Raw genomic sequence first — 6,092 nt, forward strand, 5'->3', positions numbered from 1 at the left:
AGGAATGGCCCCAACTAAGAGCAGCCCAGCCAAGGCTTTGTCTACCTGCGTCTAAAACACCTCCGAGGAAGGGAGAGTCCACCACCTCTCTGGGTAACCTGTTCCAGTCCTTTATTATCCTCCCAGTGAGAGAGTTTTTCCTCGTATCCAAATTCAACCTCCGTTGCTGCAACTTGAGACCAGGTTTAAATACAACCTTGGTAGCCTGGTGCAGCCAGGGGGAGGTGGGGGGACGTGGTCCCTGGCTGCTTCAGAAGTTGCCCAGGCCTGCTTGATATCAATGCAGCTGAACTTGATGAAACTCTTTCCAAACTGATGTAGCTAAACTGGGGAGAACACCCTCTATTGTATGCCCACGTCCTGATCTAAACACAGAAGATGCAGTGGGCTTGCTTATACTTTTAAAACATTATCAAAATAAATTATTCCATAGATTGCTTTGGTTCCCCAGTGGACACTCATTCAGAAATACAAATGTTTAACCTACTTGTTAAAATGTATTTAGTTTAGTGGGAGAATAAGATGTTCAGTCTTATTTTCAAAGCAGAAGAACAAAGCACTGTTCTGGGATAAAACTGTCCCCATCAAGATGTATACCACAAGAACTGCTCCGCTGCCCTTGTGCTAAATTCCTAGGTGCAGACAAGCCAACACAGCAACCCACCGTGTGGGCTCTTATTTTGGCAGGGTTTAAAGCTGATCTTAATCATTTTAAATGAACTAAAATAAACCACTCTTAAAGCAAAATAGGAAGCCTGGCCTTGATAAACAGAAATGCTGTGTTTTTTCAACTCCATTAGCTCAAATTAGTTAGACCAGGAGCTGGCAATCTACAGCCCACAGACTGGATCCGGCCTGCAAACACAGGGCTTTGGCTGCAGGCGCTTTCCCTGTGCTGCTGCAGAGAGAAGCAGGAGCACCCGCTCACCCTGTGACCCAAGCTGGGTCGCTCCGGCCTACAGGCTAGAAAGGTTGCCAACTACTGAGTTACCCTATAGTTTCACTGCCAGGCAGTGTAGAGAGAGGTTAGTCTGAAGTTGCCACCGTGTCCTGCCTTCTGTGAGACAACCTGTGAAGCTCCCTCGCTGTAACATCCTAGCAGAGACGAGACGTGGGTCATTTCTAATTTCTAGCTGAATGTAGCTAGCTGAGGTCAACCCCAGATGGGCACATAATGCTGATAGGGACTAGCTAGAAGTAAACACTGACCTCTCCACCAGAATTTCACATGGAGATACCCATCACTATTGTGAAAACCACATTTCTCTGTTTGCCGTGACAACAAAGCCCAAGTTTACCATGACTGAAAAGCACCAAGACAGCTTGGGGAGGCTTTTTCTTCACTAGGAAAAAAGGTATGTTTTAAACACATCGGCTAACATATGTTAACTGACAAGTGTTAAAATAGCAGCACAAATAAAGCAAGTTGCAGTTTTAGCACATGCAGGCTAGTCAAGGTAAAGCCTAAAGTTTCCCCCAACATGTTAAAATATCACCTTTAGCAAACATGCTAAAATACAACTTTTTCCCTAGACAAACATGTACATCATATTGGCTGGAACAGGACCAGCTAACAACTTCAGACATGTAAGGGTACACCTTCCCTGCCAAAAAGGTGCGTTCTTACAGGAAGGCAACTAACACACATTAGTTTTCTTGCTGTAAAAATCTTAGTAGAGACGAGACTGAAGTTTTGGTGCAACACAGCTAGACAAGGTCAACCATGGTCGGTGCAACAGTGTTGACATCACCTACTTATTTTGTGCTAAAAGCTGCCTCTGCCTTGTCTACACTAGGATTTTACAGGTGAGAAAACTACCAGATGTTATTTGTGTCTCACTAAACAAGCCACACACACGCACACCCCCCCCACCCCCTTTTTGGCAGTGTGTGACATAGCCTATTAGCCTGCATCCTAACTATTTCAACTAAAGTTATTAAAGAAGTAGCCAACACTTAACTGATTAACTCAAGAATAATCACCTGAGAAATTCTATTTTAAAATATGGTGACACTACTAGAGAAGTACACAATGTCTGTAGTTCCAGGGCGGAGGGTTAAGTGAAATACCTAGTGGCGAGTCTCAGTCAGGTGCTGTGTACCCTTGGGGTGCCTTGAGGTCCTCTCAAGGGTGAGGCAGGCTGCTATGCGATGCTACCACTCTTAGGTGTACAAACACGATTCACAAAATAAACCCAGAGATTTCAAATAGGAATCTGGAGTGTTAAAAACATTCTGATCTGTTGGGCTCTTTCTAAGCAATTCGGCAACAAAAAAGTGTTCTATTAATTTTCCATAGTCAAAAAAACAAGTGAAAAAACTAAAGACTTGGCATTTTCTCAGAGCCCTTAGGTCTAACAAGGGGATCTTGACTCTAAAAAGCACTGAAAATCACTGTGTTAAAGCCTTGGAGACATTTCCCCCCACAAATCTGAAGGCACAGAAAGAGGATTGAATAAAAAGGTTTTACTATCGAGACATCTTTATAAATATCTGAAGGTACGCAGACTGCGGTTTTGGGATGAGATTCATGCGCAGGGGCCCGCAAAGTCCACAGGCAGCCCAACTGACTTAAAAGGACTTCCACGTAGGAAGATCCTGGATTGGGAGACAAATTCATCATGAGATATAGGGCTCAGTATATGGTTATGTAGCCCATACTGAAACTGTCATCCAGCTAACTCCAGAGGATGACTCACTAACAGTGAAGCCTTACAGAGCATGCACTGAGGGAAGGGCGCAGAAACGCCACTAACTTGAGCATCACATTTTCACTTGAAAACATTTTGTCTTCTGAGGCTACAGCTTAAGCTAGAGATCACTAGAATGGAAAAATAAGACACGTTCTCGTCCTTCTTTTTGCACTTTGTGCAAATGACAACATGTTGTGTATGGGGAAAGCCAATTAAACTAAGAAAATAGTATTGTAATGCTCCAAAATCAGGAGGGAGATTGAGGGCAGATGTGATTGTTGAAATGATTCTCAATATTGTATTTAAATTGACTGATTGAAAGCAGAGGTGTTTTTAAAAACATTTTTTTCCTGCAGGAGCCTGATCTTGAAACCCGTCTAAGCACATATGTTACTTGTATATAATCTTATGGAAATCAGTTGAAATATATAAGGCAGTAAAGGCTGTGCAAAACTAAAACAGTCCACAAGATCAGGCCCTTGCTCTGTGTTATTAATTCTTTGAGTTAGTGACCATTTCTCATCGTTTTCCATGCATCTACAGGTCACATATGTTGAACACCACAGTAAAAATCTGTTTATGGCACCTGTTACAAAAAGAGTTCAGTTTGAAGAAAAAAAAAAGCCAAACCATTCATTTTTCTTTTTGATTTTGCCCTGTATCATTTGCCAAATGTGAACATAACCCCTCCCTCACCCTTTACCTTTTTGCAGGGGTATAACCTCCAAACACATACAGTGGTTGCAACTCGTCTTTTCACCAGTATTAGACATGTTCAGAGAGAGCACATTGGTAGGCCACCCTCAAGGCATTTTGAGATGTTTGTCCCGTCCCCATCCTACCCAACCAAGCTGCTATTTTTCAAAGTGACATCAGCATCAGTTAAGCACAAGACGGTTTGATTATTTTCAACATTGCTCCATACTGATCACTTAGTCTCCAAGGTGCCCACCCTGCTTGACTCAACTGCAGAAGCACTTCAGCAACCCCACCTACCACTGAATAGACTCAGATCCTTCAAAACAGTCGGCTAATCCCTGCAGCCCAAACTCATGAAACCATTGGACAATTTTGTGATTCAGAAGCTCATGACCGAGCCACTCGTCAAATGTTACTCAACAGCTGGCATTGTCGATAAAGTTCTCATGGTAAAAAGTCTGATACTACCTTCCTTCACCTGCTCACTACCTGAACCCTGAAGAAGGGAGAAAGAAGATGTATAGAAATACAATAGGAACCAAAGACACGAATGAAAGGATTGAAATGAGAGAGAGGATAAAAGATCAGACAAGACAGAAAGAAGAGGAAATAAACCCATAAACTTAAATTTATTTTCAAATTTTATTAAACAGTACCTCTTTTTCCTTATATACATTTAACAACTCTTCGACCTAGATTTTTAATATTATAACTATTATTTAGTACTCAGGTTTCTTAAATGACATTTTACATTTAAAATATGGTGACACTACTGGAGAAGAACACAATGTCTGTAGTTCCAGGGCGGAGGGTTAAGTGAAATACCTAATGGCGAGTCTCACTCAGGCGCTGTTTCTTTAGACATAGGAAAATGCAGTCCTGTCCCAAAGACACTGCTGTCTAAACTCGTAGTTATCAATGCACCCCTCTTTACACTCAAGACACCCCTTGTGAAAACTAAAAGCTAGCATTTTCCTCTTTTTTGAGTACAGAAATCCAATACAGCAATTTTTCTCTTGCAAAAAAATTTTAAATTTTTTTTTAAAGTCAGAAAAACGACAACAGGGCAGAATGTTTTTAACACTATGGATTTCTATTTGTAATCTCTGGGTTTCAGCTTGTTAATTGTACAGTGCTAACATTTTGTGGCACCCTGCAGCATCCTTAAAAGGATCTCAAGGCACCCCAGGATGATGCAATGATCAAATTGAGAATCAATTATCTCAATTTTAAATGAGATGCAATGAATGAAAATGCTGAAGTGGAAAGGGATCGGGGCCCACTTTTTTAGCCCAAGATGGGTTGACAGTATCCCTTAGCCAGGAATTCATTTAATGTATTAACAACATATGCATGTTAAGAGAATATTATGAATCTGCTTTAAAGCCATTAAGTTTGGATTCATATCTAGCAAGCATGCTATTAGCAAACAGACAATCTGTTTGATAGTAATGCAAGGCAGGCACAGTAACGTCAGTAACTAAATATAAAGGACCAAGTTTTATCCCACCTTTGGCTCCTGTGATCCTAGTGACATCAGCAGAGTTGCAAAGAATTTCTGGTTAAAAGTACTGCTTATTATTTCAATTGAGTCAACCAAGTCCAATGAAAGATAAAGCTGCCTGTACTACACACGCCATTATGCTTAGGTAGTGCGATTGTCAGAGCTCTTCAAACACTGCAAAGCTTGAAATTGTTCACCAGACTGCAGAAAGTCATCCTACCTGGTATTATTTGTAGATGACCGGGGTTGTGTCACCTGCAGTAATGCCCTCCCATAGGCACACTGAGAAGGGACAAGGATCACGTCATCTATGGCGGTTTTACACTGCTGCTGGTGTTATTGTGAGGAATCTCCACTGTGTAGGATCACATCATGCAGAATGCTAATTAAATAGTTACTTGATGCAACAGAAAGTGGGGGAAGAGGGGGAAAAATAAATGTAAGAAGGGGTTTAAAAAACAAGAGAAAAGAAGGAGCAAGCTGAGGAAAAGAGAAAGTCTAAAACCTCCTGCCCAATTAGACCTCTGCTGACAATAGATGCCAAAAGCTGGAGCCCGCTCAACTCGTGTTGAATGGGGACTGGCCGTGTCCCTAAGATTATTTTCAACGTTGCTACAAAAAGTGTAATGGGGCAATGCAGCAGAACATGGGGTCTGCTCCTGTTTTTTTCTGGCTGTTGAAAACAACTTTGCTAAACATTTTTCATCGCCATTTGAGGGGAATGAGACGGAACGGTGACGCGGGAACCATTTCTCTTAATTACTGTCCACACTGGAGCACTTTTCAAGTGTATGTCGAACCACAGAGAGACTGATGACAAATGGACTGGATACTAGAGGATTGAGAGGAAGGGAAGGGTGATAACAAAACAAGTTTTTTTCACAAAAAGTCTGGCAAGCCATATTTTCCCCATCACAAAAATACAGAAAAATATTCCACTGAAATGGAAATACAGGTGCCACGTGATATTAAACACCCCAAATGCTGTAAAAGCTGAGAAAGGAAGGTAATGTTGAAAATCTGTCTGTTTCTGGTTAGAGCAGGACTGGGCAAAATGCGGCCAGGGGCCGGATGCGGCCCACAGGGCACCCCCCAAATTAAGAAAATTAATATTTATCTGCCCCTGGCTGCCTGTCATGTGGCCCTCAATGGCTTGCCAAAACTCAGTAAGCAGCCCTCCGCCTGAAATAATTGCC

Source organism: Alligator sinensis, unplaced genomic scaffold, assembly GCF_000455745.1.
Source record: "Alligator sinensis unplaced genomic scaffold, ASM45574v1 scaffold599_1, whole genome shotgun sequence".
NCBI classification, from domain to species: domain Eukaryota; kingdom Metazoa; phylum Chordata; order Crocodylia; family Alligatoridae; genus Alligator; species Alligator sinensis.